Source organism: Lissotriton helveticus, chromosome 1_1, assembly GCF_964261635.1.
Source record: "Lissotriton helveticus chromosome 1_1, aLisHel1.1, whole genome shotgun sequence".
Taxonomy (NCBI): domain Eukaryota; kingdom Metazoa; phylum Chordata; class Amphibia; order Caudata; family Salamandridae; genus Lissotriton; species Lissotriton helveticus.
Genome location: NC_136057.1, coordinates 517,423,433 through 517,448,767, shown reverse-complemented (window position 1 = coordinate 517,448,767; position 25,335 = coordinate 517,423,433). Strand labels below are relative to the sequence as shown.

General features: G+C 42.4%; 1 long non-coding RNA gene across 1 annotated transcript in view; it reads left to right on the top strand.

Moving 5' to 3' along the window:
- The window catches only part of LOC144770036 (uncharacterized), a 62,786-nt gene that overhangs the window by 19,098 nt on the left and 18,353 nt on the right, over window positions 1-25,335 (top strand). Inside the window, exons 2-3 of the long non-coding RNA XR_013598774.1 lie at window positions 2,541-2,584; window positions 7,041-7,151. This is a non-coding gene — a long non-coding RNA (uncharacterized LOC144770036). The remainder of the gene's footprint in view (window positions 1-2,540; window positions 2,585-7,040; window positions 7,152-25,335) is intronic.

Genomic DNA, 25,335 nt, shown 5'->3' with positions numbered 1-25,335 from the left:
TTGGAAAATAAAAAGCAAGTCAAAATTGTTAGTTTCCCATCTCAGAGCTTTGATTGTGATGTTCCATGCAAAAACCTCTAATATTAAATAAACTATATCCCATTTGATGAAAATATATAAAATGCACTAATTCTGAAATCTGGTGGAGTTGAAGAAAAATATGTGGTGTGGCTTAAAATATGGATTCTCACCTTTATGACGTGGTCGATAAATCCCCAGTAGGCCAGCCGTGGACGGCACAGGGAGTAAATGCAGGGCGGTGACGTGGGGAGGGGAGGGGCAGGGTGGGGGTAGTAATGTATGGATTATGGGGTTTTACAGGTAAGTAAACATTTAAATAAATAAAACGAATTTCGTTGCGCGCACTGCATCGCAATTTGGAATGCAGTGTACTCAACGAAATTCGTTTTATTTATTTAAGTGTTTACTTACCTGTAAAACTCCGTAATCCATACATTACTACCACCCACCCTGCCCCTCCCCCTCCCCACGTCACTGCCCTGCATTTACTCCCACTGCCGGCCTCGGCTGCAGTAGGCTTACGTTTGGCATATGATTAGTAAACATGACACCCTGAAAAATCCAACACATTCCCCAATGTGTTTCATTTCGGAGTGCGAATAGCAAATCTGATGCACCCAAAGTTCAACACTTTCACCTATGTTGGTATGTTTAGAGTAGGAATAGTAAATCTATCTCTCATCCCCGAAGTCCAACACTTTCCCCAAGGTGGATAAGTTGGAATAGAAAATCTGATGGCTCCAAAGTCCAACACTATCCCCACTGAGGCTTACTTTACAGTAAGAATAGTAAATTATGACCTCCATAAACTGTTAAAATGTGTTAATATTTGTAATAGTGAAGCTAATATAATTACAATCATTTTTACAATGAAGTATTTTTTTCATTATATATTTTTATGAACTATATTTTTAACAATATTTATTTGTACACATTTTCTAAACTCAATTTTAATATATCCAATTTTTTAATGAGAATGGTCCCACGTCCCTCTACCATCCTGCTGGCCAGCCTCTTTTTGGAACGTTACCTCTGGTGGTACCACCTCTTGTGGATCTCTGGTATTGTCATCTGTACTCCTTGGAAGTTCACTTTCTCTGGGATTCCATTCCAGATCCGTATTTTCTGTGCCTCTGGTATTGAGAAAGAGGCCATCCCTAACAGTTAGTCCATATTGGAAGCACATTCCTCCGGCTGGACCTCCGACTCCTTTCTCTGAGAATTTCATCTTTCTTTTCCTGCTGCTCCCAGAGTCCTTGTTCCCCTCTTCAGCAGTCATGGTATTCACTTGAGACTGTGTGCTGTAACAGCAGCATTGACCCGGGGGTGTTCCTTGCTTCTAGAAGGTTTTCAGGAATCTGGCTTGTGGGCACAACCTGTAATTATACTCCACCTGGGCTGTGGCATCATCATCCTGCATCCAGAAAGCTCAGTTTCCAAAACTGTGATTTCCTATTAGGAAATTGCAATTTTGCATTTTCCTAGTTTGTGATTTCCTAAAAACAAATGCAAATCTGTAGGAATCACTAATAGAAAATCGCAGTTTATGTACATTCAAATTTGCGATTCCCAAATAACGATTTCTACAGATTCACTATTTGGGAATCGCAATTTCCAAATTTCGTACATATGATTCTTAGTATACACACAGATTTGTAAGTAGTGAGACAAATTATTTAAAGATGTTTATAGTAATTTTTACATATAAATATTTTTTTACATTATTACTTTTTATATTTCAAAAGAGACTGCAAGAATTATTAGCATTTTTTCTGCATTTTAAAATATATATTTTACATTTTTACACTTTTCCAATATAATACATTGCGACATGTTTAACATCTTTTTAATAGTTTACAAATACAAATAAAATACATAATTTTTTTCCATCTTTGTTTTCTCTGGGATGTCTTTTCTATGTCCGTTTTGTTTGCCATTGTTTTTACAGATCCCTTGAATTTATACTCTGTCTTGTGAGCTGCCTGTGGAGTTGGTAGTCATAGTTTCCACTCCTGTTCTCCAGTTCATTACTTTCTAAGGGCTTTGTGTTCTGGGGTGGTGCTATGAGTTAACTAGCATTGTGTTAGGTTAGTTAATGTTATTTTAGTGTATTGTTTCTTTTTGTAATCTGGATTAGTTATTTTAGGTTAGTGTGCTTGGCAGAATTGTAATTTAGCATATTGTATGCATTAAGTATATCGTTTCTATGAATGTATGTTTTTTTCTAATAATTCTGCTCTGTTCTGTTTTTTGTATGTGAGTTGTAAATATTGCTTGAGTGGGTTTATATGTTTTTGCTTTAAAAGTTGTTATTTCGGAAATTTGAGGTTATATTTTCAAGGAAACATACTTGGTTATTTATTAACTATTTTGTTTCCTTTTTTCTCAAAACTTTGGTTTTCCTACACTGTTTCCCTGGCTTAATCAAGTAGCTTTGGATGTTTTATTTTAATGTGTGTTATTTTTGCTTTTTTTTTTAAGCTATTTTTATAAATATTTTCTGGTATTGCTATTTTTAGATCGTGATTTCATTTACAAGGACTTCAGCAATGAGATCGCAAGTGTAAGTTTAATTAATATATTTATTTCTGGGTGAGAATGTTGATTTTTGATATTATTTATGTTTTGAATTATGTATTACGTTTTTTCACTGTAAGGATATATAGGTGATAGAAAAATAATTTGTTATTTAAGTTCATTAAGGTTTTAGTGGGTTGTATATTTATCCATGAATATATATGATTGCAATTTTTAATTATGAATCTGATGTATTATTTATTGCACATTTGTTACTTTTCAGATTGATATTTATCTTTTGTTTCAATCTTATTCATAAATATATATTATTAAACAATGTGTTTTCTGTTACTTAAAAGGCTTTACATTGAGTTGCACATACCATCAATCTAAAGTGCAGAACACAATTTTTCTTAGCATTAGAAAGCTTCAGCTGTTTGTAGACCTATTGTTACCAGCATACATTTAGCGGGCTCTAGATCAGCCACTAGTCCATAATTGGATGGCTTTGTTGTGTACCTCAGTTACATCCTTTTGATCTGATAGGTTTCCTCCCTATTTACACGTATCTTTAGCTGAGGACCATTTCGGTCCCAGAGTGTTTGATTGGAGAAGTTGCATAATTCCGCTGCATACTTGAAGGAACTCTTTTTTATTTCAAATTAAGCACTCCATAGTAGTGCAAGCCTTCCTTATCGCTCTCACTCTACATTCCTTCCCCTTTTCCCCTTCTCACACTGCACCAGCATGCTTCTCACCCTACTCGCCATCACTCACCCACTGTTTTTATACAATTTATTTGTTGTATCTTTATCTAGATGATCGCTCAACAGATGCCAAGTGCTTCTCGCAGCTCAAATTCTTTTAAAATCATCCTCCATTTTGTTTAAACTCTTACCCACCTCATGCTTCCAGTCCATCTCGCTCCCTGTGCTTTAATTATTTTAATGGTGGCACAGCAGCTGCCAAGTGCTTCTGGCCAGTCACTTTGAGAAAACCCATGGCAGTGATGTTCGGGGCCTAACGTACTATGTAATTGACGCAGTGACATTGAACACAACAGGTGGAAATAAAGAGAAGAACTTAAGACGATTGGAGTCCCGTTATAATATAGAGCTAGACTCAAAGCAGCCAGGAGGTCTAAATATAGAAGAGCACTTGCACACACATCTATAGGAGATCCATATGAAAATAATGTACCGCCCAGAGAAAAGATGTACAGGAAATAATTTTAATGTGTAAATAGGAGGACCTTAATAACATACTTGTAATTAAAATAAGAACTAAGATAGATGTCAATCAGTCATGATATTTATAGTTTTACCAATAAATCCCAATAATGAATTCATGAGGGTATAGAAAGTTTAGGACCACTGGGGCTTGATGGAAAGCATATTTAAATATAAAGATAAAAAATGTATTACATTGATTTACGACAATGAAGACAAAAAGAAAGTTATTAAATTTGGGTGTTGTATGTACTAGCTCACTGGAGCCGGATTAATAATGTACTTGCAGTCTTGCCATGAAGTTTAAATGAAATGCATGTATATTGCTCACTTGAGCTTAATGCCAGAGAATGTAAATACTGCATTAATTTGCATGACAAAAATTGCAAAACTGAAACATCCCACAAGAATTTGTGATTTATAAATTGCGGCCGCCATTAAGATTATTTAATGTGCTACTATAAGATTTTCTACTCTGGTGAAAACAGTGATTTGGTTTTCTTATGTCCGTGAATTGTTAAAAACTATGAGTCTGTTTTCACGTTAATCACAGTTGTAGTCTGTCCTGTGACATGTTTGAAGCACGTAATGCACTTTGAAAAATTGCAGCGTTTACAATTTCGTTATCAGTGAACAAGACTGTTTTACAGTCGAAACGTGTTTGCTAGCAGCAGCAAAATAAATATTTTAAACCGCACACAGCGCCGTCATTTTTGAAAATTGATGTATCGGACCCGCTCTCGAGGGGTCTCAGCGACGACGCAAATCTTAAAATTTCAATGCATTTAATCACAAAGTAAGTCTTCACCAACACATTTTAGCCGTAGTCTTCACGTTTGGGAATTGATTTGGTTATATTTGGGCATCCGGAGCCCGACACAGCCCAGCACATTCTAAGCCCCTGAACTCCAGCTTTTCTTATATATATTACTAGCTTACCCGTCGCGCGTTGCTGCGATCTCAGAAGAAAGGAATGTTGCTGCTGCTCAGAAAGATAAGTATCTCTCCGACATCCTTGTTATTGATTTACTCTGCTTTGCTTATCTGATACTTGTATATATGTAAATAGGATGTTATTTAGTATTAACAGTTTCTATAAATGTAAATAGGATGTTATTTAGTATTAAGAGTTTCCTATGTTTTCTGGGATTGGCCTATATCTTCTGAATACCTCAGAATGGCCTTTTAAGGTGAAAGTTAAACTTTTTTCTCTGGTTTGTGTACGCTTTCTAATGATACTTGTGTCTCGCACTCGATATTGGCCCCTGTGTCTTCGACCCTAGACTACTTCCCCTCCCGGTCTATTTCGAACCGGATTAGGCCTCATCGCATTTGGTATACTTTTGAACGCGAACGCGAGAGCACAGCGCTTACACGCTTACACCCTGCGCCCCCATCATGACTCGGGTTCATTCCCGATCCTGCACCTTATCGCCAACACTCCGTCTCGTCACAACGAAGACTGATTCGACATGTTTGGGCAGCTTCTCCGGCCCCCTCAACGCACGTAGCTGCGCTCGAGGAGGGCCGGGTTACATTAGAGGAATTCACCTTCGGAGCCATTCTCGATGGTCATTCGTTTGAGAAGAACGGGCTTGATCAGTTTGTATTCGAACAGCTTCTAATCTTGCTTTATTTTTTTTTTAAATTGCCAGAAACCTTTGCGGGAGTGTACTCAACAACTTCCCAAAGTTTCATGGCGATCGGATGAATGAAGTAGTAATGCATAAAGGACAAACAGACAGACAGACAGACATACATTTTTTTATATATATAAATGAACAAAAATATCAAACTATATATTAGACATTGAAATTAAAACCTAAATTAGCATTGACAGTCAATGACTCAACTGATAAAATGAAAACAAACTATACTAAACCAACCATAGAAAAATTCAATCAAACAAACAATTAAATCAACAATATAAAAGGCACACTAGTTTAAACAACTCAATACTTTAAAACCTACAAACCCTGTAAGACAATAAAACTCTACTGGATTCTCTCAACAAACCATTAAGGAATAAATATATACATCTGAACAACTACATAACCCAATAAGTAATATTTATGTTTAAACTAAAACATAACTCTTATGAAACTTAAAAATGTAAAATAGCTAATAAATATTAACACACTCTCTAACTTTTATCTTTTTACATGGAATTGCTAAAAAAAATAATATACAACTTGAAAACCAATAAACTGCCAGAAAATATCAACTATCACAAACCAGCAAAAAGATATAAGAAAGTAAATATACATAAAGTAAAACTTATGATCTCACCGCAATAGTAAACAAAAATAAACCTAACGTCCTCATCCTCTGCAAAATAGCAACAAAGTATCATTTTGATTCAGCAGAAAAGAAAGCACCTGCTCCATGTTAAAATACCCCCAACGGAAAAGCTTCAAAACCCAACAGACCCAAGCACATCAAACACAGTCACTCCCTCTAGCTCCAAGTCCACACTCCATACCATTCCCACAACTAAGTACCCTATAGAAGATTCTTCGTTTTCCCTTTCCCTCACCCCTCCCAAACCTCCAACCACCACTGTTGAGCACCTCACATCCCCTCCCACACCCAAAACCACCCCTTCCACCTCTAAATTCACCCCTACTACCAACATATCCACCCCTTCCACTTCCCAAGGCACCCCTGCAAAGGTTGCCCCACATCACAATCCCAAAGCCCCCCTCCAAAACATAAGTTCACCTTTTCCTCTTCCAAAACCACCACTTCCCAACCCACGGAAACCCATCCCATCTCTATCGCAAATAACATCTTTGAGGTGCCTGCCCTGCCCAATGCATGCCCCTTCATGAGGAGGTTACCCTAGCAATGTCTATTGCCACACGTTTGGTGACACAGTTGTGTGCTAAGCCAAAGAATTTCGCTATTGGCAGGCAGTTGGCCTTTTTTTATGATTTGTCCATGTGGTTTATGCGGACAAGTACATTCTGCTTTGCTTTTAAACACATTAGTCCTGGCTTTACTTGTCCCTAGCTATTATTGGGAACCTAGCAATGCTTCAGAGGTTAGATTATGATGCAACGTTATTGTGTTTACACATTATGGCAGGTTATACTATGTATATTTCTAGAGTATACTTTGTCATATACATGCACAATTTGATATGGTAATTGATGGTGATTAGTTTTTATGGCAAGGCATTCATCATAGTGATGACCATGGCACATTGATGTGATTTGATACATTGAATGTGTAATTATATGTGTGTTTGTTTCACCCTTCCTGTATATTTAGAGCTTGGAACCAGTGCAGGAGTCACACAGGACAAGGGGAAATGTTCCATGGGTGGATATGTGGAATGAATCCAAATTCGGCCATACATTGATTTAGGTGGTATTTCAAATGGTAAAGGTTTCAGCTTGTCTTGAGCAATGTCTACATCATTTTTCTTGCACTTCTCCCTATGATGTATGTTGGATATGTGTTCACTTTGTGCAAGTTACCTATTTGTTTTGTCACACATGGATTCTGGTTAGTTGGCATACCTTTTTGTCTTATGTTTTTGGGCATTTGTCCATTATTTTGTGTATAACTTACACATAGCTGACTTATTATATGAAAAGAATGTTGTTACTGATGTGTTTTTTTAATATCTTGCATTTACACATTACAATATTTCCATGGCACTTGGTGATGCTATCGGTTGTCCCTGATATACTTAAAGCCATGGAGGGGGCTATGCACAGAGAAATTTAGATGCATGGGCAAAGTGGGGTTTGGCCCAGAGAGCCAGACTTTCAGTGTGCCCCTTGATTGAGCCAACCCTGTTCTATAGAGAGTCTTTCCATAATTACATTGAAATACTCCTTGAACAGATTGTTTTAATTAACATTTTCCAAAACTACTTTTTAATTTGGGCGATGTGTCTATTATAGGAATTTTGCAGAGAGGGTGTGTTTCTGTTCCATGAAACATCCATACTTAAGTTTCTTTCATATCAAAACAGGACCTGGAATGTGAAAAATGGGAGGGTGTCTCAGAGATTATTCCCTGTAATGTTAGTGAGGAGCTGCTGTTGTGTTACAATATTAAAAACACACAACACTATCCGTGGACATTAGATGTGAACACATTTCAAAATTGGAAGGGTGTGTTTGTGCAATGTCAATGACCTGGCCAAAGAGGGCATCAAAGAGCTGAATTTAGATCTGACATGCAAAGCAGTTCCGAACAGGGACCCACAAAATAGGCTTGCCCCAGAGCACCCCCAAACATCTTAAGATGTCCCTGCTTGTGCATCTGTTAACTTACAAGTTAACGGAAATGGGTTAGATTGTGGCTTACCTTTTGTTGCATCCACAACATTGTTGGTTTTCAACAGTATCAAGCAGCAGGACGTGTACGGTCAGCTCCATGGTAGCACAGGATGTGTGAAGCTGAGTACAGGTGAGTTTCTGCCTTATAGACATCCCTTTCCGACAACTCAGGTGTAGAGGTTTTGCTGCCACAGTTTTGTTCATAATTGGGCAGGCGGACCACTAAGTTGGTAGGCAGACGGGAAAACCAATGCCACTTCAACTGCGGCACCCTCTCTGCAAAACTCAGGCCCCTAGTCCTATAATGGTCTTTTGCAAAGACACTTGGGTTGGCAGACTGCATGGCTTCAGACCCAGATGCTAACCCAAATTCAAAATACCATGGTGAAATGCCTATGATAGCATCTTGGCACAGGAAGCTAAAAAAGACAACAAAGTGGAAGGATGGCACAAAGCCACTAGGCAGAACTCATCTTACACTATACAAATTTCAAGGAGCATTGCAAAATATGCAAAGGTACCAACAACTACAAATAGAGCTACAATTATAAGTTAAACGCTTCATAAATAATAAAGTTATGTTATGTTATGTTAGCAGGAATTTCTAAAGCGCTCGGTCACCGAAAGGTTTCATGGAGCTAACTTGGGCAGTGTCAAGACGGAGGCGGTTTACGCGTGTAGAAGTAGATTACTTAGAATTGACAGCCAAAATCATATTATAAATTAAATACCAACCTACCAAAGTCCACAAAAAGTATGACAAACTCTAAACCAACATCTCAAATCAATTTTTGGGAAACAATATATATAACATTTTAATACATCTGTCAAAATCACAATATTAATAAAGACTGATATGATAAAATATATATTTACATTATCTATAAAAATATCAAACCGAAATAGATAAAATAAAACTCAATCCATCACATAAAATAATTGCAACACATAAACCACACAATCTCAGATAATAATCACATAAATCTAATATAAACAATATAATGTGGCATTTCTATCCTAAAATAAATGAAAGAAATTAAACTTACTCATCTGTAGCTGCAGATTTTTCTCTGGCTCCACGTTATAATAATTAGTAATCCATCAACAAGGAGATAAATGAATAGAAAAATCCCTTAACAAAATGCAAAAATATAACAAAAATCCAATAGGAATCTCTCAAAGCAATGCAAAGTATCTAAATTCCATAAAAACTCGAAAAAGTTTTAGAAAAAAAGAACGGCTCCAGAAAAACTGAAATAAGGGAAATCAAGTAAAAACCATTGGTTTATTCTTGAACAAAACATATTTCTGTGAACAAAAACATAAAATCTAAATGCCAATAGAACACGTTCATAGATAACTTCGGTAAAGGAACTTTTTAAAAACCACCCACAAAATAAATTAAATTCCCAAAAATACACATATGTAACAGCTAATCATCAAAATGCATCCCACAATTTAACATAGCATAGTAATACATTACAAAAACACTGTTGAAAAATGCAAAATGGCAGAGTAGTGTAAAACACTAACAGCAATACATCTAAATATACCACAAACCTACAAACAAGACTATAATTCGCTTTTAAACCTCCCTCCTAAGTCTCCCTTCCCTTGAAACCTTGAAAAAATAACATAACACAAAGAGATTACAAAATAGAAGGTAGCACAAAAACAAAAATGGCAGCTAAGTGAAACTTAAAAAAAGACTAGCTCCCCATAGAAATGAATAAGAAATACTATAAAAAAGTTGAATAAATATTAAAAAAATTAAATAAATTACTTAAGAAATTATTTTAAAAATTGTAAATATAAATGAAATTGTAATTGTAATTGCATTTAAAAAGCGCTTACCTCCCCTGACGAGGCGTCGAAGCGCTTTTTCGGCGAGTAGCACGCTTTTCCGGGACCCTTCGAGGATTAGTGTTGAATTAGTATGGTGAAACATGCAAGTAAATTTTAAGTGGTGAATAGGTTAGTCAGTTATTTTGATTTGGAAGGATAGCAGAAGGATAAAAAATGAAAAAAAAGGTTTGTATTTATATAGCGCTTGTTACCCCTGATGGGGTGTTGAAGCGCTTTTTGGGCGAGTAGCACGCTACTCCGGTAACCCATAATGGATTAGTGCTGAATTAGTATGGTGAAATATGAAAGTAATTTGAGTGGTGGATATTAGTCAGTTATTTGGAGTGAGAAGGGTAGTGGAGGGATAAAAGGGAAAAAGGTTTGCATTTATATAGCGCTGGTAACCCTGATGGGGTGTTGAAATACTTTATTGGTGAGTAGCACACTATGACGCTACTCCAGAACCCATAAAGGATTAGTGTTGAAAATGAGTATAGTAAAGTATAAAGACATTTGAGTGGTGGATATGTTATTCAGTTATTTGGATAGAGAAGGGTAGGTTGTGGGATAGAAGACGGAAATAGGTTTGTATTTATATAGCTTAATTGGGTTTTGAAGCGCTTTATAGGCGAGAAGCACGCTACTCTGGAACCCATAAGGATTACTGTTGAATTAGTATGGCGAAACATGAAAGTAATTTGAGCGATGGATATGTTAGTCAGTTATTTGGATTAAGAATGGTTGGGGGGGTAGAAAAGGAAAAAAGGTTTGCATTTATATAGCGCTGGTAACCCTGATGGGGTGTTGAAATGCTTTATTAGCGAGTAGCACGCTACTCGGGAACCCATAAAGGATTAGTGGTGAATTGGTATAGTGGAATATGGAATTTGAGAACTGAACATGTTAGTCTGTTATTTTGATTGAAAAGGATAGTGGAGGGAAAGAAGAGTAAGATTTTTTTTTGAGGTCATAGCAGTAGGAGGTGGCTTTTGGATGAGTAAAAATGATTTTTTGAGGGGAAGAGTCAGAGGGAAGAGTTTAGAAAGGGACACTGGGCCTCTAGGGGACAGACAGCACCAAGGACCAGTACACGCTGGGCCTCAAGGAAACACACCACCAGAAGCTAGAACCAGTACACACTGGGCCTCCAAGGAGCTGACATCAACTGCACCAGCACCAAGGACCAGTACATGCTGGGCCTCCAGAGAGTGAACAGCACCAAGGACCAGTACATACTGGGCCTGTAGGGGGCAGAGAGCACCAGTACCAGTACACACTGGGCCCTGTGGCGACAAACTGCACCAGCAGCTACAACCCATACACACTGGACCTCAAGGAGATACACAGCACCAACAGCTCGAACCAGTATACACTGGGCCTGTAGGGGGCAGAGAGCACCAGTACCAAGGACTAGTACCTACTGGGCCTGTAAGGGGCATAGAGCACCCGTGCCAACGTCCAGTACACACTGGGCCTCATGGGAACACACTACACCAGCAGCTAGAACCAGTACACACTGGGAATCCAAGGGGACACACTGCACCAGCAGCTAGAATAAGTACACACTGAGCCTGTAGGGGGTAGAGAGCACCAGTACCAAGGACCAGTAAATACTGGGCCTGTAGGGGGCATAGAGCACCAGTGGCAAGGTCGAGTACACACTGGCCCTCATGGGAACGCACTACACCAGCAGCTAGAACCCGTACACACTGGGCCTCCATGGGGACACACTGCACCAGCATCTAGAACCAGTACACACCAGGCCTTCAAAGGTACACACTACACCAGCAGCTGGAACCAGTACACACTGGGCCTCCAAGGAAACACACTGCACCAGCAGCTAGAACCCGTGCATGCTGGGCCTCCGAGGAGTGGGCAGCACCAGCAGCTAGGACAGCGTCACAAGTTCTACATTTTTGATCCTACAGCCACTGCCAGCCGGTTATACAAGGCACAACCCTGTGACTGGCCCTGCAGCAGTATCAAACTGAATGGGGCCACAGAGACACTCAGGCACAGTGCAACTGGGGCCACAGAGACACTCAGTGCACAGTGTGACTGGGACCACAGAGACACTCGGACACAGTGCGACTGGGGCCACAGAGACACTCAGGGCACGGTGTGACTGGGGCCACAGAGACACTTAGGGCACAGTGCGAACGGAGCCACAGAGACACTCAGGGCACAGTGCGACTGGTGCCACGGAGACACTCAGGGCACAGTGCGACTGGTGCCACAGAGACACTCATGGCACAGTGCGACTGGGCCACGGAAACACTCAGGGAACAGTGCAACAGGGGACACTCAGGGCACTGTGCAACTGGGTCCAAGTAGACACTCAGGGCACAGTGTGACTGGAGCCATGGAGACACTTAGGTCACAGTGCAAATGGGGGGCACAGAGGCACACAGAGCACAGTAAAGTGTGACCAAGGTCACAGAGACACTCAGGGCACTGTGTGACTGGGGCCACAGAGCCACTCAGGGCACAGTGCAACTGGGGGTACAGAGGCACACGGGGCACAGTGTAGTGTGACTAAGGTCACGGAGACACTCAGGGCACAGTGTGACTGGGGCCACAGAGACACTCAGGAGGCAATGTGACTCGGGCTACAGAGACTCTCAGGTATAGTGTGACTGGGGCCACAGAGACACTCAGGGCACAGTGTGACTGGGGCCACAGAATTATGGCCCTTTTAACTAAGAGTTGTGCCCCAGTAATCTGTGACATCTTTAACTGTTCCATCTCCAAGGGCACTATTCCATCTCCCTGGAAGGAAGCAGTGGTCCGCCCTATTCTTAAAAAACCTATGTCGGACCCCGCTACCCTGAGTAATTACCGTCCCATCTCTCTCTTACCACTACTAGGGAAAATGCTGGAGAAAGTCATAAACAAACAACTGAGCTGCTACTTAGAACAAAATGAGATCCTGGATCCCTCACAGTCGGGCTTTCGCCCGGGTTTCAGTACTGATACCGCGGTTCTAGTAGTCACCGACTCACTAAGACAGACTATTGACTCAGGCGGCTCAGCGATACTCATCCTTTTAAATCTCTCCTCAGCTTTTGATACCATCTCTCATTTCAAGCTAGCGGAGAGACTATTGGAATGTGGTATCAAAGGAACAGCACTGAAGTGGCTACAACATTTTCTCTCCGGGAGAACTCAGCAGGTCACCCTAGGCCCTTTCTCCTCAGATAAGCTACCGTTAGACAAAGGGGTGCCACAGGGCTCTTGTTTAAGCCCTACCCTTTTTAATATATATATGGCCCGCTAGTCTAGATTGTGGAACAGCTGGGTTTTGAAATCATCTCATACGCAGATGATACTCAGCTCATGTTCACCATCAGGAACTGTCCAGAAACAGAAAAAACTTGTTTCTCTAATGGCATGAAGCTGATCTCAGACTTGATGACGATGAACTATCTCCAGTTAAATCCAGGCAAGACCGAGATCATGCTTATGGGTAAAGCACCAGCTATCTGGGCAGAAGACTGGTGGCCTGTACAACTAGGTACCGCCCCCATTCCCAAGCCATCTGTGAGGAACTTGGGAATAAAAATTGACTGTTCCCTATCTATGAAAGACCACATTACTACTACCACGGGAACCTGTTTCTACAATCTTCGGCTACTCCGGAAAATATTTCCCTTCATTCCCATCGCCCACTGCAGAACCTTGGTTCATGCGATGGTAACCAACCGCCTAGACTATTGCAATGCTTTTCTGGCTGAGGTGGGTTCCACCCTTTTGTCAAAATTACAAACTGTTCAGAACACAGCCGGGCGAATGATTCTTAATCGTCCGCCAGGGTCTCCTTCAGCCCCATTACTCAGAGAATTGCACTGGCTCACTATTAAAAAGAGATCCTTTTTTAAAGTTTGCTGCCTTACTCATAACGCTCTAAAAAAAAAAAAGCCCCCGGTATCTGCAAAATAAAGTAACCAAATACTGCCCCAGTAGGAGGCTGAGATCCTCTACTCTAGAACTTCTAAGAGTTCCCAGAATTTGCCTGTTCCGGACCGGTGGTCGAGCGTTTTTCTACCTAGCTCCCATATATTAGAACCAACTCCCACAGACCCTTCACGCCAATCCAAAGTATGGCTCTTTCAGAAAATAGCTGAAAGCCTTTCTCTTCAGTAAATAGACACTCTTGCTCCTCTCACCTCTAGATAGATTGCTAGTCAGCGCCAAGATGCTCCAGGGTGATTTGTGCGCTTAATAAAACCTAATCTAACCTAGCAGTGTGACTCTGCGAGTTAAAATAATATTATTGTGTAAAGTTAAGTTTAACCAGCGCGTGTTTAAGATAAAATAATGTCTTATTAGAGTTTAAATTAAAAGCAAAATGGGAGGACCACCGTCCAAAGTACACGGATAGAGGAGCTGGGGATGGATGCACCCGTCTAATTACCCAAGGCAGCTCCTTGGGAATATTTTCCAATTGACTTTCTATGCCCATTTACTCCGTGGAGACACATCGTTATATTTTGCTTAGTAAAGTAAATATATCCCATATGCAACGTGACTTGGCGTAGTCCATATTAGACGTAACTTGGAGTGTCCCACAGGATTGAATTACCTTTTTATTTCTCGCACTACGGATATAACATGCGAGAATTCTCGAACCATCACCAAATGTATTAACAGTCCAGGGCCCTGTCGGGTCGGAAGTATCACCGACGGAGCTACTCTCCCAACGATACTTCATTCTGTCTTAGCCCTGAGGAGTCGCGGGAAGACTATCCCTTACGCGACGAAACACGTGTCGGCTGGTTCTCTTGAACATTAAAGACACCTTTTCCGATGACTGTTTCTAAGAATACCAATTATTTGTCTCCAAGTGAAAGGCTTTGTCTAAATTGTCTTGAATGTCTACATTGACACTACTGTGTAATAATTAGAGTGTGCATAGGTGTTTGTCTTGTACCACCGTCTAAAGTGCTATAAACGGTGAGAGGTATGCCTTGAGGTGCACAGATATCCCTAGTGCACTGACAGCCCCGTGTGCGCAACAATGGCCTGGCACCTTGCGCATGCGCATCCCCACATTCCAACCCACAGATCCACCCCCACTCCATTCCCACTCGACTACTGTGGCTTGAAGTCTTTGCTCAGACGAGCAGTTCTTTCCTGCTCACATCAGTGCACTCACACCCCTCACCCCCAAACTTGCACAGCCCCCCTCTCCTCCCTCACACGGGGCTGGTTGGGGTGAGGTATTCGGTTGGCAGCAACTGTTTCCTTAAGCCTACATGGAGACATGCCCAGCCCCCTCACAATGGGAACAAAGGTGCTGCCCCTCCCCCACCATCGCCCCACTGCAGGAGAGTCACCCAGACAGCAGCGCAGAGGCAACTCACGCCCCCTGTCCCCCCACCCTGGTGATTGTAATAAGGGCCCAGGCCGCTATGAGGTTCCTAAAGTAACAGTGCAAGCATGGCGAGGATCACACGTGCTGGCAGCACTGGTAATAACCATGGACAGCCTGCAGACAAATACAGGCTCTTAGTTGAACTTTTTAGAGGTGTATAAACACCCGCACCCCACCCTGCCAAGTTTGTCGCCTAAAGATCTGTGCAAGGTGGGCTTGCCGGTTCTGGCAGGGGCCATATTTTGAGGGTAACAGAGTTTGTTAGAAAAGTAGAAACAGCTGAAAGTGCCTGGAAATGACAGAAGGGAGACATGAAGCACTATATAAAAATACAAATAAAAAAGACACGCAGTTCCTACTGTTTCACATACTTTTGTGAACCGCAAAAATGATTTTCAATCTGATCCTGTCTAGTAACAGAAGTCAGAGAAATCCTTTCCAGTCTGGTTTATTGTAATATATTGTGATACATTGTTATATAGCGCTACTGCCACTAGGAGCAGAAGTAATACCAAAGGGAGGCCGTCCAGCGGTTTAAAGCTGCCAGCTTAGTGAAAACCATGAACTGCGCGTCTGTCTTCCCCACCTCTTTTCATCACACTGCTAGGTGCTACGTCCTATAACCCCACAACTTACCTCAGGGGCCATTATCATGACATGAAAACACTTCGCACATAGGATCAAAACAAAGACATCACACTCCCAACCACACACACTGAACCATGTCACGTGCTACCCACAGAGGCAAGCGTTTCCACACCGCACACAGGGGTAATTGGAGTTATAATAAATGTTTTCCGCACCACAACAACTAAAGGTCACTCTGACAGGGAGAATCCTGCATGGACAGATGACCGGATGGAAGGAAAGATGATGGGATAGAAGGACAGCCATCACACGGTGGACTCGAGGAGCTACATAGTGTGAGACGTGGCAAGTGGCAACTTCACAACTTCATAAACTCCACATGGATTACCACAAACACAGTGACAGTCGTCACTTAAGGTTCCAGCGCCAGACACTATGAACCACTGAGATTCACAGCTAGTGGGGCATCCCCATCACTCCCAGCCTTACGACTTACCGAAGCTACTACGCTATAAAGTTCTGCAGCCTGAGCCAACATCCTTCATGACCCCAGGTACGTGCAAGGAAGTGTGCATATACAGGTATTTACTTATGTACTGTTTTATACAGCACCTAGAAAACTGTGCAAAATATAGGACCAAAGACAGTAACAACGGCTGCAAAATAAAGAGTAGCACAGAGCAAACTATACAATAAGACTTGGAAAGTATATACATCATAGAAAGATATCACTCAAAGATACACAAGAACAGCGTGCAATTGTACATAATATGTAACAATATTCAGAACCGAACTGAAGGTATACACAAGCCTGAGGGAGTTACCAGCTGAAGCTATACAGAGGGAGCTCCTTGCTGAAGGTATACAGAGGGATCTCCCTGCTGAAGATATACATTGCCCCAGAGGGAGCTCCCTGCTGAAGGTATACAGATGGAGCTCTCTGCCGAAGGTATATAGAGGGAGCTCCCTGCTGAAGAGAGAGCTCCCCCCCGAAGATATACAGAGGGAACTCCTTGCTGAAGGTATACATTCACCCAGAGGGAGCTCCCTGCAGAGGGTATACTGAGGGAGCTCCCTGTTGAAGGTATACAGAGGAAGATCCCTGCCTAAGGTATATAGAGGGAGCTCCCTGCTGAAGAGAGAGCCCCCTGCTGAAGGTATACATAGGGAGCCACCCTGAATGGAAATGACCGGGAGTTTACAAGGTACATCTCAAAAAAAGTGAAGGACTGTCATCAAACACCACCCAGTGTCATGCTTCATCATTGGCAGTCCTCGCTCTCTAAATAGTCTGTTTGGTAGAAAGCAGGCCTGCACATGGAGACAGGGAGGCACTTCTAAATATAAATGGGGACCAGGGAAGTGAGTGGTTTATTAAAAGCCAATGCAAAAGCCAAAATACATTTATTAAACAGGCAATTACTTGATATTAAAATAAAAAGTGGGGAATGGGGGAATTAGTTCTAGTTCCCTCATCACCACCGTGATTGTAGTCGTCAACATGTTTCTGCCTAATGGACCAAGAGGTCCGCGGCACTCATCAGGACGGGGCAAAGATTGTGGGCTCCTATCTCACCAAGGTAGGTTCGAAATTACCATTACCACTGCCTCTACCTGTATGAGTTTCCTTAAATCCTAATGGAGGTTCCTGAATGCCCCATTGGAAGAGGGTAAAGGAGAGACCCCTGTTTTCACATTTGCCTCAAGGTGCGTCTCTTGCCATCTGACTAGCTGTGCTCGTTCCACTTCCCCAATGTAGGAGTTTCTGCAGAGCAGGGACTGCCAATGATGAAGCAAAACACCTGGTGGTGTGTGAGGACAGTCCTTCACTGAGAAGATCTTGAGTTTTTATTTGTCAGTTCTTGCAAGAAGTGTTTGTTCTCTTGTGTTCTCCGGGTGCTCAGCTCACCAAGGACTAGGCCATGTTGCATTTTTAGTGAAAACTGAGGGTTCAAGATGCAGTGACGGAACAGCAGACCTGGAGATAGTCCTCTGAGATTGTCAGCTTCTTGGACACAGAGTGGGAGTGATCATCAGAGAGAAGCAATTTGTACACTAGGCATTCATGACCCACCTCAAAGAGTGTAGTAAAACAGTGTAATGGGTGGAAGCAATCCCTCCCCGAGATCTGACATGCAATGAATTCTTGACAGACATGAGATGCGCTCTGGGAAGCCCAAAAGGATGTTGTTGCCATGATCTCATCTGGAAGGGACATGAGCTTGGCCGCCTTCTAAGTCCTGTTCAGGTACAAATCTCAGATCCCTGAGTAGGTCTGTGTTGGTGATTGGCATTTCTTGACCTGAGACCACATCTTCTTATCTTATTCCAATGGTAAGTGTGTGTTTGGAACTTTCTGTCAACAGTTGCCAAGAGTTTCCTATACACATTTACCACTGGATTTAGACAAGGGCTGAGGTTAGGAATTTTTGATTTTTGTGTGTATTGATACTTTAAAATATATATTTATTTAATATAAACTAAAATAAAACATTTTACAACAATGTTAAAAAAATATATATATATATATATATATATATTCTCTCCACAAGCTGCCCTTTGAGGAATGGTCACACAGATAGGGGTTTCTGCACAGCACGCCACAAGCAGCATGCAGCCAGCACGCTGCATCTCCTTAGTAAGCCATAGGCGTTTCGAGCAATAATAGCTCTTGTTCACTGGCCACAGATGAAGAAGCAGGTGAGTATTTGAACGTTTTTTTAATTTATTATTCAGAGAGGAAGTCCCGCCCAATGGGCGTCACCACAGGGCATTCTGGTCTTGTTAGTCCCTACATGGCAGAATCCATCGTTCATTAGCGCAATGCGTTGCTCCCTCCATCCGTGTAAATATTGTCCCATCAGGAAAGGTTAATGCAACCTACCGGCAGCCTGCCAAATGACCTTGTGGCTCAGGCCCCCCATCTTCCAAATAGTGTTCCAAATCACGAGCACCATGGATCCACACTTCTGCGGCGGGACCATTCCGCGGCCGGACTGACCGCAATTATTCTCTCCACAAGCTGCCCTTTGAGGAATGGTCACACAGATAGGGGTCAAATACTCACCTGCTTCTTCATCTGTGGCCAGTGAACAAGAGCTATTATTGCTCGAAACGCGTGTGGCTTACTAAGGAGATGCAGCGTGCTGGCTGCATGCTGCTTGTGGCGTGCTGTGCAGAAACCCCTATCTGTGTGACCATTCCTCAAAGGGCAGCTTGTGGAGAGAATATATATATATATAAACTTTTATATATATATATAAAAGTTTAGAATGTTAAAAGCATATAAATAATTATTAAGCATATAACATATATCAACAAGGTTATAAAAACTTATCAAAAATTGCTAAGCATAAATTAAAAAATAGTATACAATGTATACCATTATTTAAGAAATTCAAATAAAACTTGTTAAAATAATGTTGAATATATATTATAAAAAAGTTAAGAAATGTAAAAAATTGTTACCAATGAATAAAATAAGAGTTGAAAATGTATAACATGCAAATGTATATAAATATATGTTATCTGATGAAAACATGTTTTATTTACTTATAATAAAAAATGTAAACAACTAAAAACCGAAAAATGTGTGACCTCTTTATTATACAAAGTTTGGGGAAATGTTGAACACTAAAGGGGTGACATTTACTATACCCATTCCATTCTAACTATATTCGGGAAGGTGTTGGACAGTGAAAGGGCAACATTTACTGTTCCCACTCCAATCTAAACCAATTTGATGTAGGCGTTGGACACTAAATAGCTGACATTTAATATTCCCACTCCAATGTAACCATAGTTGTGGAAGGTGTTGAACACTAAAGGGGTGACATTTACTATTTCACTTTAATCTAAACCAATTTCGGGAAGGTGTTTGATACTAACGGGTAGCTCAGTTCAGTTCAGTTTACTTTATTTCAACATTCTTATCATAAATGTTCCGCTATAAACATAGAAATTACTACGTGTATGCCTTATAATACAAAAAAAAGACATGGATGGATCATAGCTCTAACAAACCAATAAAAACTAGCCAACAGTGTTATATAAAAATTGCTATAAAGGAAATGTACCGTGTAACAGTAAAATACTTGCAAGGTAATACATTAAATGTTATCTATATAAACCACCACTCCTCAAATGCTAGGGGTCACATAACCTTTTAAAACCATTATGTAGGATCAACTGTCATTCACCCTCTGGGCCCGATTCCGAATACCCCACATTTGGCCCCAAAATGACGCCACCGCACATGCAAACAAGGGTTTGGCATTAGACTCCAAAATCTATGGCGCACCCCCTTTGTTATTGGCACCCAACTGTTTGCAGACTAGACTCAGACAGTTTTTCCTCTGTATTGCATACAGCAGACAAGCAACGATTACATGGGCTAAAGTTTCTTGGTAAATTTTACAACCAGGGCAGCTTCCTGTAGACCTGGGGCGCTATTCCATTTTCCAGTGAAGTCATGCAGGGTTTCAAACCAATACTGGATATATAATTTCCTATCCCTTGTGAGTTCTATGAGGTCTAGGGAGCATTTACTATTTCCACTCTAATCTAACCATATTGGGGAACGGTTTTGGGGACTAAAGGGGTGACATTTATTATTCCCACTCCGACCTACCCAAATGGAGGGAAGATGTTAAACACTAAAGGGTGACACTTACTTTTCCCACTCCAATCTAAACCCATTTGGGGATGCTGTTGGACACTAAGGGGGTGATATTTACTATTTGTGCAACAATCAAAAAAACATTTAGGGAAGGTGTTGTACACTAAAGGTGTGACATTTACTATTCCCACTCCAATCTAACTATTGAAAGAAGGTGCTTGAAACTAAAGGTGTGACAGTTACTATTCCCACTCCCATCTAACCATATTGGGAGAAGGTGTTGGCCAGTAAAGGGGTGACATTTACTATCCCCACTCCAATCTAACCATATTGGATGAAGGTGTTGGAGACTAAAGGGGTGGCATTTACTATTCAGACTCCAATCTAAACCAATTCAGAAAAGGTGTTGGACACTAAAGTGGTGACACTTACTATTCCCACTTCAATCTAACCATATTGGGGTAAGGTTTTGACACTAAAGGGGTGACATTTACTATTTCCATTACAATCTAACCATACCGGGGGAATTTGTTGGACACTAAAGGAAAGACATTTACTATTCCCAAATTTTGTATTTGTATTTGTATTTGTGGTATATTTGTAGAGCGCAGACCTGTCACCCCAAGGGCATCCTGGCGCTTCGAACCATGAACCAACAAATATGCAGCAGCTTAGCCTATCCTGGGGAAGAGATAGGTTTTTAGCGCCTTCCTAAAGGCTGAGAGATCCTCAAGACTCCTTAGAGATATCGGGAAGGAGTTCCAGAGTTTAGCCGCCGCTACTCTAAAGGATCGGCCGCCTCTCTGGAAGCGCGGAACTATGAGTGACCTGGATGAGGAGGAGCGTAAGGCTCGAGGTGGAATGTACCAAGCGAACATCTTCCGCAAAGAGACCGGGCCAAGGCCATGAATAGCCCTGAACACGATACAAGCTGCTTTGTAATGTACGCGTAAATGGACCGGCAGCCAGTGAAGTTCCTGTAGCGCTGCCGTGGATGAACTGTAGTAGGGGCGAGAAAGAGCGAGTTTGGCAGCCATGTTTTGCACCCTTTGTAGCTTACCCAGTAGTGTCATCGGGGCCTCCAGAAGTAGTCCGTTACAATAGTCAAGTCAACTTAAGATGATACTCCGTACTACTTCTGGTCTGGCTTGCTCAGGGAGGAGGGGCAGAACTTTGCGCAGCATGCGGATCAGCATCATGCACGTCGAGGTGACCTTATTTACGTGCAGATCTAACTGCAAGTTGGGCCCAAAACTAACACCCAAGTTGCGCGCTGATTGTGCGGCTGACACCGTCTCTGAAAATGACGAAGACCAGAAGTCGTCTGGAAGAGTCCGAGGAACTCGATCATTGGAACAATACAGGACCTCTGTCTTAGTCCCATTGAACTGCAACGAGTTCAACCGGAGCCATTCCGCTGTAGCCTGCATGCATCGATGGAAAGTTTCCAAAGGGACTGCGTCCTGTCCCTCCAGTGAAAAGACCAGCTGGGTGTCATCCGCATAATTAAATGCGGAAATCCCAAATGATTTAATAAGCTGGACCAGGGGGCGGAGGTAGATATTAAAGAGTATAGGGCTGATGGCTGAGCCCTGAGGTACTCCTTGTCCTACTCTCCGCTCCTCTGAGCTGAAGGGAGGGAGCGATACCCGTTGCTGACGGTTGTCCAGATAGGAGATCAGCCAATCCCTGGCCTTGTCTTTAACCCCGCATTCTTCCAGCCTCATGATCAAGGTAGGATGGCTGACCGTGTCGAACGCGGCCGACATGTCGAGCAGCACCAGAAAGGCTGCCCGACCACTGTCGACTCGCGTCCGGAGATTGTCTAGCACGGTCACTAACGCGGATTCCGTCCCATGAGCTGGGCGGAAACCGAATTGCGTTTCATCCAGCCAGGTGTTCCTTTCTAAGAAGCCGGACAGAGTGCGGGTGACCAGTTTTTCCATGATTTTGACTGGAAAAGGAAGCAGGGAAATTGGCTGATAGTTGGAAAGACAGGCAGGGTCGAGCGTAGATTTTTTTAGGAGCGGAGAGACCACTGCCTTCTTCCAACAGTCCGGTACAATCCCTGATCCAAACGACTGGCAGCAAATGGAGTGCAGAGGCTGGAAGAGTTCCTCCTGAAACACCCTCCAAAATTTTGGAGGGAGAGGATCGAGAGGCGAGCCGGATGAAATCGTAAGAGCCAGGCTGCCAAACTCCTCCAAGGAGGGGAGGGGAAAGCTGTTCAGCTGGGGTCGACTGGACTCTATCGCCGGAGCTCCCGAGCTGAGTGCGTAGGTCTCTGGTCGGGGTCGACTGGAAGGCGAGGCCGGAGCTTCCAAACAGAGGTCAGGACCCCTCTGCAGGGGTCGACTGGCCAACGCCTCCGGAGTTCCCGAACCAGTGGGGAGGGGAAAGCTGTTCAGCTGGGGTCGACTGGACTCTATCGCCGGAGCTCCCGAGCTGAGTGCGTGGGCCTCTGGTCGGGGTCGACTGAAAGGCGAGGCCGGAGCTTCCAAACAGAGGTCAGGACCCCTCTGCAGGGGTCGACTGGCCATCGCCTCCGGAGTTCCCGAACCAGTGGTGGGATTAACTGAATCCTGCAGACCCTCCAAAATTTTGCAGATTTTCTCCTCGAAGGCATCAGCAAGCGACTCACACAAAGCTTGCGATGTAGGTACGGTATTAGCCGCACACACAGGGTGAGCGAGCTCTCTAACAATCTTAAAGAGGGCCTGTGCCTTGTTTGGGGCCTGGTTCAAAAAGGATTCAAAATAAGCCGCTTTAGCTATCTTGATCTGTGCCTTACATTTTTGTAAGGCGGACCGGAACACAGCTTTCTCCGGGTCTAAATACTGTTTCCTCCACGCTCTTTCAGCGCGTTTACAGCCAAGTATAAGCTGGCGTAGTTCGCTCGTATACCAAGGGCTAGCTCGATTCACCCTCCCTCGGGACTTCCGGAGGGGTGCCAACTTATCCAGCGAGCTCGTGATGGACTGGCTGAAGAGAGTATAGCTCTCTTCAGCTGAACTGCCAAGCTTAAAATCCTTCCCTAAAATACTCGGAAGTGGAGAGATGTTAAGTATTCGGGACCAAGGTCTCCCTAACTTGGCTTGGGACAGTCCAGCTTCCCGCAAGGAGTGGTCCTCTAAACAAAGAGGGAACATAATCAGGAAGTGGTCTGTCCAAAACTGGCGATTAATCTCATCCATAGATACCCATTGTGGATCAGCAAATATTAGGTCCAGGATATGACCCTTCCGATGCGTGGTGGCATTCACCAGCTGTTCTAGACTGATATCTTTACAGGCTTGACTAAGGGAGGAGAATGCCTTGTCCAAAGGGCCGCCAGCCCACAGATTAAAATCTCCAAGAATCAATAACTTGGAGTGGGAGCTGGCGAGCTCATAGATCAGGTCAATAAGTAGCGATACTGAAGAGGCCGGTCCTGGAGGTCGATAACATAGGACGCCCGAACAAAGTATCAACTCCTGTTTTTTGACCGAAAATCCCATCAGTTCAAAGCCTGGCACCTCTCGGATCTTCAACTGGGAAAGGGTCAACGAGTCTTTATAACTGAACCCGATACCCCCTCCTCGGTTAAGTGTGCGCGGAGTGTGACTAATTTTATAGCCTGCAGGGCAGGCTAGGCCCAATTCAACCTCGCAGTCTTCCCGAGTCCACGTTTCTGTGAGGAAGAGGACATCGAGATTTTCTGAGTCAATGAGGAAGGCAATTTCCGTGTGGTGCTTGCGAAGGGATCTGACATTAAGCAACCCACAGGAGATTTGCCTAGTAGTTGAAACATGGGCACTGGCTGTTTGCCTTGCCGGGTTCTGGCTGGGTCTAAGTCTAAAAAGCTCAGCTCGGGAATAGGCTATACGAAGTGAGCCAGAGGGGCCAGAGGTAGCGGCCCTAAGCGCGTCCGTTGCGCGAACGGGCGCAAACGGGCTTACCTCTGGCGCACCTCCGGCGCGCCTACGAGGCGCCCGCTGCGCGTCTGTCTGTCCATCCTAAATACTTTTACGCTGAGCGGAGGACCGCCTACTAGCCTCTTGCCTTACGCAAGATGGCCGCGGAGTACCTCGCCTCACTACCCAACCCAAGATGTCGGACCCGACTAAATCTTACTGATCCCCGCCGAGTGCGAGGAAGTGAGCAATTATGATGCAGGTATGCCTCACAAGTTTCCCCGGCCTATGAACGCCGACAAGAGTAGTAGAAAGGAAATTTCCGGCCAAGAGGGTGAGCGCCGACAAGGTAAGCGCAATGTCAGAGCGCCGCGGGAATTAAAATACAAATGCAATTGACGCTTTAAAAATGCAGCAAGATAAAAGCGCGGCAGCTGAATGCGCTGGAATCTATATTAGGGGAAGGTGTTGGACACTAAAGATTTAAAATTTGCAATATGTACTTCAAAATAAAGCATTTTACATAACATATTACAAAATAAAAATACTACAAACACAATCAATACTCCATATCCTCACATATTTCTTTAATGTAAAATGTACTAAAGTTTTATCCAAACACACCTTATTCTATACTACAAACCTTTATAAACATATAGGTAAAATATTTTCTACTATTCATAAGCTTTAAACAAAAAAGAAAAATTCACAACACAAAATTATCAGTCATAAATTAAAAAAATATTTACATAAATCTCATTTTTGGATCATATGAAAAATGTAATTTAAAATAAAAAATTTTTTATAAGAAATATTTTAAAATGTGTTAAATTGTGAATCTTTTTTACATTTAGTTATGATTTAACAAAGACATTTCTAAATAATCTACGAAATAAATATATACTTTTAATATTTTATTTAAAAAAATTCGTATTCAAAAATATTTAATACCATC